Source organism: Scylla paramamosain, chromosome 9 (assembly GCF_035594125.1).
Source record: "Scylla paramamosain isolate STU-SP2022 chromosome 9, ASM3559412v1, whole genome shotgun sequence".
NCBI classification, from domain to species: Eukaryota; Metazoa; Arthropoda; class Malacostraca; order Decapoda; family Portunidae; genus Scylla; species Scylla paramamosain.
This window is the reverse complement of record NC_087159.1, coordinates 20,082,501-20,097,500: the sequence shown is the minus strand read 5'-3', so window position 1 is coordinate 20,097,500 and position 15,000 is coordinate 20,082,501.

Genomic DNA, 15,000 nt, shown 5'->3' with positions numbered 1-15,000 from the left:
TTCATTATGAACTGATTCGTTATCATAGTCCCCGGTATAGGAGGTCCTACAACACAAAGATAACAGAACAAATTTCTATAGACATTAATATGAATCAGAAGAAAAAAATAAATTGAAAACTTTATTTGTTATTTAGAGGCTAACTTTAATAAAAGTCAATCTGGTTGTCATGGAATTTTTCTAGTGGCTTATAGACCTCCGGCTAAAACGCTATCATATAAAGCAAGGTCAGAATTATTTGGCAGAATCCATGACTGGTGGCAGCTAATCTAGTGTGTATATATATATATATATATATATATATATATATATATATATATATATATATATATATATATATATATATATATATATATATATATATATATATATATATACGCACATTAACAACAACTAAATCAAAGCAAAAGTACATAATACCAATTTCAAATAAATAACCCAAAATTTGAAAAAAAAAAAAAAAAAAATTGATCAACACAGAAAGAGGAAGAAACAACACTTAAACTTAACTTTAACCCAGCAGCAACCGCCCCCACCCCTTTCCTAGACACTGGTGGCTTCGCGGTGGGATAAACTTGTTACATATAGTGAAGCACCATAAGTAGAGAAATGGAGAGAGTGAGCCTTGTGGGCCATAGTCAGCCGCCACATGTTTCGGATGTGCCAGGGACAGAAGTAAGAATTTTTTTTTTTAGAGCACCAGTAGGTAAAGCCTATTTTTCTTTCTTTTTTTTTTTTTAGGACAGTAGGCTAAATGATTTGTGTATTTGCTGGTTAGGAATTAATAATATTGAGGAAAATACCATACCATGAAGTTGTAAAACAATATCATAAACATCAAGGAAGCAACTGAAATTACTGTGATGCCATTCTAGTGCTGGTAGAGCCAAGAGAATATCCTGAATATCCATGTGAACCTAACTCACTATAATTAAAAATGGTATCAGTAGGAAATTAGGGAGAAGGTTGCCCAACACCAGGTTCATTCAGTTTAACACAGTAACTTATGAGAGTCAATTATCATCTGATGGAGTACACTTTACAGAAGAGGGAAAAGAACTAATTCGGGACGAAATTGTTCATTGCATCAGGGAATATCTTTCATACAATGAATCAGAATAAGGGACATTAGTGGTGGCTACGTTACTTGACAATTTACTGCTGACCCCGTCACAGTAAGTAAAAAGGAATCGAATCCTTGCTGGAAACTAACCCATCACTAAAGTCCACACCTAACTAGTGGGTCCCTTAGATCCCTTAGATCTAAGATAGATCCCTTAGAGTCAGAATTTAAAGCAGAGGAAACCCATCAGCTGACAAAGGAGGATTTGCAGTACAAAAATAACTGTCTTACGTGAGATAATTGCTCATCAGAATGACACAATTGAAAGTTTGAATAGGAGGATGGCTGGCTTCAACACCCAAGTTTCAGTCACTTCCCCTTCTGCCTCCTTCCACAGGATATCCCAGAACTGTCCTTACATGAATTAGAGAGTATGGAAGCAGGAGAAAAAACTACATATGTCCTTGGATAGAGTAGAACAGGTTTCCTCAGATGATGAAGCTAGAGCGCAGATTGCCAAGACTAGATTGAGCCCTCAAATTGTTAGCACAAAATCAACAACAGAAAAAAATGTGTCAGACCTGGGATTCCCTCATAACTTTTCTTCAGGATGAATTTACCACTGAGATGAATCTTGAAAGGGCATGGCAGCAACTAGAAGATCTGCAATATTGTTGGGGACCACAAAAGACCAGATACCATGTCTGACTAGTACGGGAAAATATCTCCCCAACCATATACATCATTGTAAACCAACGATTAGTGCGAGCCTTAGGAGACACCGGTAGTGGCTACACTTTAATTCATAAGAACATAAGAACATAAGAAATAAGGGAAGCTGCAAGAAGCGACCAGGCTTACACGTGGTAGTCCCTGTATGAAACACACCTACCTATTTCCATCTGTTATCCCCATCCATAAACTTGTCTAATCTTCTCTTAAAGCTCTCTAGTGTCCTAGCACTAACTACATGATTACTGAGTCCGTTCCACTCATCTACCACTCTATTTGAGAACCAGTTTTTTCCTATCTCATTCCTAAACCTAAATTTTTCAAGCTTGAACCCGTTATTTCTTGTTCTACCCTGGTTGCTGATCCTAAGAATTTTGCTTACATCTCCCTTGTTATAACCCTTATACCACTTAAAGACTTCTATCAGGTCCCCTCTTAACCTACGTCTCTCTAGAGAATGTAAATTTAACAGCTTCAACCTCGCCTCGTAAGGAATACTCCTCATCCCCTGTATCCTTTTAGTCATTCTCCTCTGTACTGACTCTAATAGACCTATATCTTTCCTGTAATGTGGGGACCAGAACTGCACAGCGTAGTCTAGATGAGGTCTGACCAGCGCCAAGTATAACTTTAATATTACTTCCGGCCTTCTACTTTTAACACTCCTAAAAATGAATCCTAGTATCCTATTTGCCTTGTTTCTGGCTTCTATGCATTGTTTCCCTAGACGGAGTTAAGAGCTAACTATAACTCCTAAATCTTTCTCGTACCCTGTACCTACCAAAGTTTGGTTGTTTAATGTGTACCTATTGTGTGGGTTTCCTCTACCTACGCTAAGCACTTTGCATTTATTGATATTAAATTGCATTTGCCATCTATCCGTCCATTCATTCATTCTATCTAAGTCTGCCTGCAAGTCGATGGCATCCGATTCTGATCTAATTAATCTACCTATCTTTGTGTCATCCGCAAATTTACTAACATCACTACTAATTCCACTATCCAAGTCATTGATATATATTATAAATAACAATGGCCCTAATACTGATCCCTGTGGCACCCCACTAATTACATGACCCCACTCGGATTTCGAGCCGTTTATTACCACTCTCTGTCGCCTGTTACCAAGCCATGACCCTATCCAGCCTAACACCTTCCCATCTATCCCGTGTGCCCTAACCTTTCTCAGGAGCCTTTGATGGGGTACCTTGTCAAATGCTTTACTAAAGTCCAGATATAAGATATCATAACTATCACCATTATCTACTGCCTCGTACACCTTACTGTAAAAACTTAACAAGTTTGTCAGGCAAGACTTCCCCTTCGTGAAGCCATGCTCTGACTGATTTATGAAGTTATGTTTCTCTAAATGTTCCCTAATGTTCCTCGCTATTATTGACTCTAACATTTTACCTACAACTGAAGTTAAGCTGACAGGTCTATAATTAGACGTTAAAGTTTTTTCTCCTTCCTTAAAGATGGGTACTACGCCTGCCTCCACATTACTGGTACCTCACCCGACTCCAGTGATTTCCTAAAGACAGAAACTAACGGCTCACTAATAATCTCTTTACGTTCCTTAAGTACTCTGGGATATATTTCATCAGGTCCTGGTGACTTGAACTTTTTTAGCCTATCTATCCCCTGTTCCACTATCTCCCTAGTTATGGAAATATCTGTCAGCTTCTCATTCTCATCTGCTCTTAACACCTGTTCACTATCTGGCATATCCTGCATGTTTTCCTGGGTGAAGTCAGTTAAAAAATAATCATTCAGAAGTTTACTAATCTCCTCCCCAGAACTAACCAGTTCCCCATCTGCTGCCTTTAATGGACCTACAGTATCCTTATTCTTCGTCCTGTATACCTGATAAAATCCCTTGGGGTCCGTCTTCGCCTGGCTGGCTACCTTTAATTCATAATTGTCCTTAGCTTTCCTCGTTAACTTCCTGACTGTTCTAACTAATTCAGCAATCAGCAGCACGGAAACTAAATGGTGAGATTAATTAGAGACATGCCACGCCCCTCCTGAGAGGAGTAAAAGGGACCCCTTTAAAAATACTGGTCTCAGTGTGGTTGAACGTAAAAGTAGGAGGAGAAAAGTATGCAAAAAGATGGATTCCTGTAGTGCCGGAATGCTGAGTTCAGAGCTGTTGTTGAGTTGTGACGTTCTGGGAAAAGATTAACTAACCTGGGATCATAAGAAACAAACTCTAATATAGGGAAATTAACTCTATTTTATCAGTTTTGTCCAGAAAAGAGGACAAGGAGAGAGAGTCGCCGTCATTCTTTGCAAACCTAAGACCATTAACCAGCTCAGGACTGACCAAAAAGTTTTTTTTTGTTTTCCTTGTGTACGAGGGACACCAGCCAAGGGCACGTTGCGAGTCCCCGAATAGGGTCCGAAGCGTTAGTCATAAATTGATGGATAAGTATCTTGAAACCTCCCTGTTGGAGGAGATCAAGTCATAGAAAGGTGGAAATACAGAAACAGGCAGGGAGTTCCAGAGTTTACCAGAGAAAGGGATGAATGACTGAGAATACTGTTTAACTCTTGCATTAGTGAGGTGGACTGAATAGGGGTGAGAGAAAGAAGAAAGTCTAGTGCAACAAGGCTGCGGGAGGAGGGGAGGCATGCAGTTAGCAAGATCAGAAGAGCAGTTAGCATGAAAATAGCGGTAAGAGATGGCTAGAGATGCAACATTGCGGCGATGAGAAAGAGGCTGAAGACAGTCAGTTAGAGGATGATGAGTAGAAAAGCTTTTGATTCCACTCTGTCTAAAAGAGCGGTATGAATGGAACACCCCCCAGGCATGTGAAGCATACTCCATACATGGATGGATAACATCCTTGTACAGAGTTAGCAGCTGGGGGAGTGAGAAAAAACTGGCAGAGACGTCTCAGAACGCCTAACGTCATAGATACTGTTTTATCTAGAGATGAGCTATGAAGTTTCCAATTTAGATTACAAGGAAAGAACAAACCGAGGATGTTCAGTGTAGAAGAGGGAGACAGTTGAGTGTCATTGTAGAAGAGAGGATAATTGTCTGGAAGGCTGTGTATAGTTGATAGATGGAGGAATTGAGTTTTTTGAGGTAGTGAACAATACCAAATTTACTCTGCCCTAATAAGAAATATTAGAGAGATCAGAAGTCAGGCATTACGAGTATGTGGCTTCCTTGCGTGAACTGTTTACTTCCTGAAGAGTTAGACGTCTATGAAAAGACGTGGAATAGTACAGGGTCGTATCATCAGCGAAGGAGTGGATAGGACAAGAAGTTTGGTTTAGGAGATCATTGATGAATAATAAGAAGAGACTGGGTGACAGAACATAACCCACTGTAAATAAATTTAGCAATAGAGCAGTCAGAAAGGAAACTTGAGATGAAGTTACAGGGAGAAGCATAGAAGCCATAGGAGGGTAGTTTGAAACTCAAAGCTTTTTTTTTTATGTAGGAGGGACACTGACCAAGGGTAACAAAAATTCGAAAAAAAAAAAAACCCACTGGAATGCCAGTCCCATAAAAAGGTTCCAAAGCGGTAGTCAAAATTTGAAGGATGAGTGTCTTGAAACCTCCCTCTTGAAGGAATTCAAGTCATAGGAAGGTGGAAATACAGAAGCAGGCAGGGAGTTCCAGAGTTTACCAGAGAAAGGAATGAATGTTTGAGAATACTGGTTAACTCTTGCGTTAAAGAGGTGGACAGAATAGGGGTGAGAGAAAGAAGAAAGTCTTATGCAGCGAAGCCGCGGGAGGAGTAGAGGCATGCAGTTAGCAAGATCAGAAGAGCAGTTAGCATGAAAATAGCGGTAGAATACAGCTAGAGGTGCAACATTGCGGCGATGAGAGAGAGGCTGAAGACATTCAGTTAGATGAGAGGAGTTGGTGAGACGAAAAGGTTTTGATTCCACCCTGTCTAGAAGAGCAGTATGAGTGGAACCCCCCCAGGACATGTGAAGCATACTCTATACATGAATGAATAAAGCCCTTGTACAGAGTTAGCAGCTGGGGGGGGGGGTGAAAAAAAACTAGTGGAGACGTCTCAGAACACCTAACTTCACAGAAGCTATTTTAGCTAGAGATGAGATGTGAAGTTTCCAGTTCATATTATGAGTAAAGGATAGACCGAGGATGTTCAGTCTAGAAGAGGGGGACTGTTGAGTGTCATTGAAGAAGAGGGGATAGTTGTCTGGAAGGTTGTGTCGAGTTGATAGATGGAGGAATTGAGTTTTTGAGGCATTGAACAATACCAAGTTTGCTCTGCCCCAATCAGAAATTTTAGAAAGATCAAAAGTCAAGCGTTCTGTGGCTTTCCTGCGTGAAATGTTTACTTCCTGAAGGGTTGGACGTCAATGAAAAAAACGTGGAAAAGTGCAGAGTGGTATCATCAGCGTAGGAGTGGATAGAACAAGAAGTATGGTTTAGAAGATCATTAATGAATAATAAGAAGAGAGTAGGTGACAGGACAGAACCCTCAGGAACACCACTGTTAATAGATTTAGGAGAAGAACAGTGACCGTCTACCACAGCAGCAATAGAACGGTCAGAAAGGAAACTTGAGATGAAGTTACAGAGAGAAGGATAGAAGCCGTAGGTGGGTAGTTTGGAAATCAAAGCTTTGTGCCAGACTCTATCAAAAGCTTTTGATATGTCCAAGGCAACAGCAAAAGTTTCACCAAAATCTCTAAAAGAGGATGACCAAGACTCAGTAAGGAAAGCCAGAAGATCACCAGCAGAGCGGCCTTGACGGAACCCATACTGGCGATCAGATAGAAGATTGTGAAGTGATAGATGTTTAAGAATCTTCATATTGAGGATAGATTAAAAAACTTTAGATAGGCAGGAAATTAAAGCAATAGGACGGTAGTTTGAGGGATTAGAACGGTCACCCTTTTTAGGAACAGGCTGAATGTAGGGAAACTTCCAGCAAGAAGGAAAGGTAGATGTTGACAGACAGAGCTGAAAGAGTTTGACTAGGCAAGGAGCAAGCACGGAGGCACAGTTTCGGAGAACAATAGGAGGGAACCCATCAGGTCCATAAGCCTTCCGAGGGTTTAGGCCAGAAGGCATGGAAAACATCATTGGGAATAATTTTAATAGGTAGCATGAAGTAGTCAGAGGGTGGAGGAGAGGGAGGAACAAGCCCAGAATCATCCAAGGTATAGTTTTTAGCAAAGGTTTGAGCGAAGAGTTCAGTTTTAGAAATAGATGTGATATCAGTGGTGCCATCTGGTTGAAATAAAGGAGGGAAAGAAGAAGACGCAAAATTATTGGAGATATTTTTGGCTAGATGCCAGAAGTCACGAGGGGAGTTAGATCTTGAAAAGTTTTAACACTTTCTGTTAATGAAGGAGTTTTTGGCTAGTTGGAGAATAGACTTGGCATGGTTCCGGGCATGGTTCCGGGGTGATAGTCAGAGGGTGGAGGAGGGGGGAGGACAAGCCCTGAATCATCCAAGGTAGATTTTTTAGCATAGGTTTGAGCGAGGAGTTCAGCTTTAGAAATAGATGTGATAACAGTGGTGCTATCTGGTTGAAATAAAGAAGGGAAAGAAGGCGAAGCAAAGTTATTAGAGATGTTTTTTGTTAGATGCTAGAAGTCACGAGGGGAGTCAGATTTTGAAAGATTTTGACACTTTTTATTAATGAAGGAGTTTTTGGCTAGTTGGGGAACAGACTTGGCATGGTTCCGGCCAGAAATATAAAGCGCATGAGAATCTGGTGATGGAAGGCTTAAGTACCTTTTGTGGGCCACCTCTCTATCATGTATAGCATGCCAGACACTATCACCTTTGTTATGCGCTCGTCACACAGAGAGTGATCTCCGTCACAGAAGCAATAACAAAATACCTCCTCATGCCCCCCCTTCCCCCCAATAAGCAGAGGCAAAATGCCAGAGGAGGGATTGGAGCGATACAAAATACAAATATGAGATTGTGATCGGAGGAGCCTAATGGAGAAGATAGGATAACAGCATAAGTTAGATGTTAGGAAAAGCTCAAGAATATCGGGCGTATCTCCAGGATGGACAGGAATACGAGTATGGTGTTGTATCAATTACTCTAGGTCGTGGAGGATAGCAAAGTTGAAGGCTAGTTCAGAATGGCCAGTGAAGGAAAGGAAAGCCAAAGCTGGTGGTGAACATTGAAGTCTCCAAGAATGGAGATCTCCGCAAAAGGGAAGAGAGTCAGAATGTGCTACACTTTGGAAGTTAAGTTGTCAAAGAATTTCTTATAATCAGATGAGCTAGGTGAGAGGTATACATCACAGATAAATTTAGTTTGAGAGTGACACTGTATTTATAGCTGGGTGGTGGAAAACTCGGAAGATTCAAGAGCAGGTTAAGTCATTGTGCACATGAGTGCAACATCCAGCTTTGGATTGAAAATGAGGATAGAAAAAGCAGGACGGAACAGAAAAGGGGCTACTGTCAGTTGCCTCATACACCTGTGTTTCAGTGAGGAAGATGAGGTTTAGTAGAGGAGAGATGGTGTTTTATAGATTGAAAATTAGATCTAAGACCGCGAATGTTGCGGAAGTTAATGAAGAAAAAGTTGAGGGGTGTCAAGACACTTAGGGTCGATATCAAAAATGCAGTCCGACCTGGGGACATTTATGGTCCCCTCCCAAGATGGGGACTCCGAGGCCGGTGTAGGAATCACTATGATAATTTTGAATTTTGAGTGAAGGATATGTGTGTAATTAGGTGCTTGCAGTTTTATGTGAAGGAGAGTTGTCTTTAGATGGCAGGCTATGACGGCCCCCTTGTGTTGTGAGACACAAAGGGAAACGTTCAATAAAATCACAGCTGGGTTTAATGATAAGTTCACAGCACCTCCTGATCCAGTTCTTTAGACCTCATTGGGAGTAATTATCGTTTCGGTAGGTACTTACTGTCTCTCCTTAGATATCTTAATATACGAGTATGTCAGCTTCTCATTCTCTTCTACTTTAAACATCTCACTATTCGGCATTTCCTGCATATTTTCCTGGGTGAAGACAGTTAAAAATAATCATTCAGAATTTTATTAATCTCCTCCCCAAAACTAACCAGTTCCCCATCTACTGTCTTTAATGGACCTATTGTTTCTTTATTCTTCGTCCTATATACCCTTGGGATCTGTCTTTGCCTGGACTTTAATTCATAATTGTTTTTACCTCTCCTCGTTAGCTTCCTGACTGTGCTATCCAATTAATTATATTGTGGCACCACGAGTTCTTGTTCTTCCACTATTATCACTTGTGAGTAGCTCATAAACTTCATAGGAATCCTCTTCACGACTCAGAACATATTGATGCGCTACGAGTACTCATAACCCGATGCGAACTTTACATTACTCATGCGGCTTATGAGCTATTCTTAGAAGGATTATGAGGTGCATGCAGCTCATAACAGACTGATGACCTTTTCTGTATACCGCTCTTGGGTCGTAACAGTGTGTGTGTGTATGTGTGTGTGTGTGTGTGTGTATATATATATATATATATATATATATATATATATATATATATATATATATATATATATATATATATATATATATATATATATACATATATATCAGCATTTAGCGGTTGACATTTACCCCTTACCACGGCTAGAGGAATTAAATTTGGAAAAAAAAGATTTGAAAAGATTAGATTTGAAAGAAGCCTATTTCCAGGTAATTTTACATAAGGACAAGTTCGTGACGTCACCACCTTCAGTGATGGTGTCTCTTTGTATAAATTTAGGAGACTCCATTTTCGACTTTCTTGTTCCCCAGCTATTTTTTCCAGGGGAATTGTTCAAATTTTAGCCCTACTAGTAGGAGAAGGCTGGGTCAGAAATTACCTTGATTACGTCATTGTGTGGGCCCATGATTTTAATACCCTAAACACCAGATTAGATAAACTGTTTAAAAAAAATAACTGAGTGGAGCAAAACTAAACCTTTCTAAGTGTACATTTGGGTAAGCTGAGTTAAAATTCTTAGGTCACATTGTTTCAGAAAACGGCTGTCGTCCATACCCTGTAAATGTAGAGGCAGTGAGGATGAAACCTTGCACTAAAGTAAAGGGAGTACGACGTTTCATTGGTATTTTGGGGTATTATGGGAAACATATTAAAAATTCCGCTAAGATTGATGCCCCATTCTCTAACTTGACCAGATGAAATGTGGAGTTTAAGTGGACCAAAGAATGCCAACAGTCTTTTGACTTGTTGTTGGTAAGAGCAGATTTCTCCAAAACGTTTAGTCACCACTGATGGAAGCAATACTCATGTGGGGGGGAGTGCTTAGCCAAATTCAAGATGATGGCAATGTCTCAGCCACAGAGTATTTTTCCAGAAAACTTAAAGCTGCAGAAAATAGATAATCTGCCACTGACAATGAAGCCCTTTCTGTTGTACTATCATGTAGGCACTTCCAATATTATCTGTGGAATAATTGAGATAAAAGAATGTTATTTTGACATTGTCTATGTAAAGGGGAAATACATTTACGTGGCTGATCAATTTTCAAGGCCTACCTGGGGGAAACCAAAGCAGAACTTAGAGAATTACAAAAGGGGGAAGACAGATGGAGAGCCATGATTCAATACTTTGAGGAATTTTAAGATTAAAAATAAATGCTACCCCCGGACAACCCTCTCCGAATTTATAACGTATGAAGATTTATTGTATTATGTGACAAAGCAAAATGATGGCAGTGTAAATTTCAACCTTGTAGTCCCAAGATGCCTTAAGGAGGAAGCCCTTAAATTTGCACATGTAAAATCAGGCCATTTAGGCCAAAAGAAAACGTTAACCATGGCTAAGAGTCTGTTTTACTGGTGTAATATGGTAAGAGATGTAAAAAACTATGTCAAAAGATGTTTTCTATGCCAGCAAACTAAAGGAAATCAAGGACTTAAACAACAATGGAAGGAACTGCCTGCTGTACATAATAGGATAGGATAGGAATTGATTTAGCTGACATGACTGCAGGAATCAATAACTTTAGGTATGTACTTACAGTAATGGATTATTATAGTATGTAAACTAGGTTTTACCTCCCTCAAAAGTAAGAACACTGAAGAGATAGTCAGAAACATGGAAAATTATGTAGCCAATTTTGGTAGCCCTAGGGGATAGTCTCAGATAATGGTGGGGAATTTACATCCCGGAACTTCAAGGAGTTCTGCAGAAGGCACCAGATGGAGGTCCATTACACCACCCGTTGTCACCCTAGAGGCAACGCCATTGTTGAGCGCCAGCACAAAACCCTGAAGACGATGCTGACCGCCCTCTGCCAGGGTACCCTCTGCGCTGTCCCAAGGTGCTGGCCCAGTGCCAGACAATACTCAACACAGACGTCCACACTACCATAACCCAACAATCATACTTCGCCTTTTTCTCCATGTTAGCCGGTGGATGCTTGCCTAGCATAGAGTGAGATGAAGGAGTAGCAGAAGCTCACAAACTGATAAGGGAAACACAGGAGAAAATGTGCCGCCGATATAGACAGATTGCAAATCGGGGGTGAAGGAAAGAAAATGTAGAAGTGAACTCCTTAGTGTGGGTAGAAAATGAGACTTCCTTGCCAGGTATGTGTAAAAAACTCAATGTGAAATGGATCGGCCCCCACCGTGTGGTGGAAGTTGTAGCGGGACACAAGTCACCGCTCCTAGCACTCCGTTCTCTGTTGTATTATCACCCTTCCGTTTTCACTCTCTCTACTGCACAGGCTTTTGTCTTTCATCTCTTCTATCCTCACTTTATACATATCTCTTACTTGTACACATTCTTTGCACGCTCTTTGACACATGTGTTACACATCTTCTCAATACATCATATTACTCCTTTCTTCACACAGACATACACACACACATACACTCTCTTTTTCTATAATTTAGTGTATATTATTTATTATGTAATGTAATTTTGTATATATTGTTCATGTTTTTGCTGAATAAGAGAGAGAATACCCAGGCTAAATTTCCTTTGCCAGAGCTACACTGTTATGACACTGGAAATTGTTACCCTTCAAGGACTAAACACTGCTATGACCAATAGTCATAGTTGGGAGCCTACACTTCTCGCTTGAGCAACTTCCGGGCGGCCAAGTAGCACCTCACCTTCGCTACAATTGGTGACCCCGTTGTTTTTTTTTCCGCAGTGAGCAGCCAAGTCCACCCTGCTGCTATCCTCCAACCACCTGGCCAAGGCGACGTGGTCGGCTACGGGCGAATCTTCCGGCAGCTGCCCCTTCGCCGGTGTCGCCGCCTCCAGCAGCAGACCCCGGCCCCCGCCCCGACGCTGCCCGGCCGCCGCCTCGACGCTGCCCGGCCGCCACCCCGCCGGCCGCCGCCCCAACCGCCCGTACGCCGCCCCCCGCCGCCCGGCCGCCCTCACGGCGCCCCCCCCCCCGCGGCACTCTCCAGCTGGCCCTCGCCACTGGCCAGCAGTCTCTTCCAGTCGCGGACGCTCCTCCACGTAACTTCTGCCGGCCCCTCCAGTTTCCTGCTGTTACCTGGAGCCCTCCCACTGGCCTCGTCCCACCTCCATCTACAGCTCTTCATTGGGGATTACCTACGGTCCATCGCCCAGGATTAACACTGTCATCCGTGGATTACTTACAGTGCAGTGCCAAGGATAACGTACAGTTCGTTCAGGGGTGAGTGAAGTGACATTGCCCCAATTCGGCATCTCTCACCGCTGTGGCACCCGGTCACACCGGCGCCTCACGCCTTCACTCCTCACCGCTGTGGCTCCCGGACTTTCCGGCGCCTGTAGTGTACTTTACACAGTCACGTGGTGGTCCACTCAGCACAATGCCTGATGACGTCGACTCCGTAACCTTCAGTGCTCCTCCGTTTATCAGCCAGGACCCTTCCACGTGGTTCTCCATCCTGGAATGTAACTTCAAGGCTTCCAAGATAACAGTAAGTCTAACCAAGTTCGTGAAGGCCTCTACAGTACTACCAGCTGACGTTCTTTCACAAGCTGCTGATGTCGTCAGTGCTGCCAGCACTTCTGCTTCGCCCTATGAAGACCTCAAAGCTGCTGTTCTGCCACGCCTACAATCTACAGTGTCGAGGCGCCTCCAGGACAGCTTCTGTCAAAAGAAGAACTTGGTGGTGAAAAGCCCACAGACCTTCTTCGCTGCATGAAGAAGCTGCTTGGCGACAAGTACACCTCCTTCGACAAGGAACTCTTCTTACAGCTATTCTACCAACGCCTGCCTCCTGACACTCAACGCTGCCTCTTCACTGTCAAGAACAAGCTCTCAGTAGACGAGCTTGCCACTCTCGCCGATGAATTCATGGCTACCCTTCCACAAGGTCAACCAGCTGCAGTAGCCTCCATCTCAGCAGAAGACAGTACCAAGCAACTTGTTGAGCTCGTCTCACAGCTTAGACTTGAAGTGAGAGATCTTCGGAGAGAGGTCAGAGAACGCTCATGCTCACGTTCGCGTTCTTCCTCCAGACACCACTTCCGGCGCCGACAGCGTTCAAAGAGTAAGACACCGGAGACTTCTAGTTTCTGCTACTACCATGAAGAGTTCGGGAAAGACGCAAGAAATTGTAAGGCTCCCTGTACCTTCGCCAAGTCTTTAAACCCCAACAGCGAGCACTAGCGGCGCATAGTGTTCGCGACACCTCGTCTGCGCTACTGAAGTTGTATGACCCTCTCTCCCGTACCAAGTTCCTCATCGACTCTGGTGCAGACGTCAGTATTCTCCCTGCCCCTGGTGTACACCGGACGTTACCTCCCCTCCTTCACCTTCACGCCGCCAATGGTACGGAGATTCCTGTGTACAAGCGACGCACCTTGCAACTTCACCTGAACCTCCGCCGTACCTTCGAGTGGACGTTCTACGTAGCAGCTGTCACGCAACCAATTCTAGGTGCTGACTTCCTCCGACACTTCGGTCGGAAGCTGCTCGATCCTCTCACCTCAGTCACAACAAAGGGACAGGTCACTCATGGTGATAGCACACAGATCTCCCTCCTCAAGGCAGACCACCAGTTCTCCTCCCTGCTGAAGTCCTTCCCTACGCTGACGCAGCCGTACTCAGCCAGCAAGCCGGTCACACACCACGTCTCGCACCACATCGAGACCAAGGGACCTCCTACCCACGCCAAGGCCCGCCGTCTAGCTCCAGAGCGCACCAGACAAGCCAAGGCAGAGTTCGAGTCCCTCATTCAGCAAGGCATCATACGGCCCAGCTCCAGCAACTGGTCTTCCGCTCTCCACATCGTGCCTAAGAAAAATGGCGAACTACGACTATGTGGAGACTACCGCGCTCTCAACTCGCGCACCGTCGAGGACAGGTACCCAGTGCCTAACATCTAGGAGTTCTCTTCTCAGCTCTCCGGATGCACCTACTTCTCGAGGATCGACCTTGTGAAAGCTTTTCACCACATCCCCGTCCATCCAGCGGACATTCCGAAGACTGCTCTCATCACACCCATCGGATTGTTCGAGTACGTCAAGATGCCCTTTGGTTTGAGGAATGCCGCTCAAACCTTCCAACGCTTCATTGACGAAGTCCTTCGAGGTCTCCCCTTCTGCTTCGCGTACATCGACGACCTCCTTATCGCCAGTCCTGACGCAGAGACGCACCAACAGCACCTCCAGCAAGTACTCACCCGTTTGCAAGACTACGGGGTGCAAGTCAACGTCGACAAGTCTGTGTTTGGGGTCCCCTCCATCACCTTCCTTGGCCACACTGTCTCCTTGGAAGGCATCACTCCACTGCAAGAAAAGTGCGAGTCCATCCAGAACTTCCCCAAGCCTACAACACAGTGCCAACTCAAGCAATTCCTGGGGATGCTGAACTACTACAACCGCTTCATCCCCAGCTGCTCACTACTTCTTCAGCCGCTCTACGCGATGATCAAGCCTTGCAAGAAAGGACAGTCCATCTCCTTAGTCTGGACTCCAGCCACTGAGGAAGCTTTCACAGCAGCAAAACAAGCTCTCAGCTCCGTCTCACCTCTCAGCTTCCCTGCCCCAGATGGCATCATCTCTATCGCCACAGACGCTTCTGACATCGGCATCGGAGCAGTTCTACAGCAGTATGTCGACGGAGGTTGGAAACCGCTCTCTTTCTTCTCAAAGAAATTTAACAAGGCGGAATCCAAGTACAGTACTTACGACAGGGAACTTCTCGCCGTCTACAAGGCCATCAAGCGTTTCCGGTACTTCGTGGAAGGTCGCAGCTTCCATGTATACACCGACCA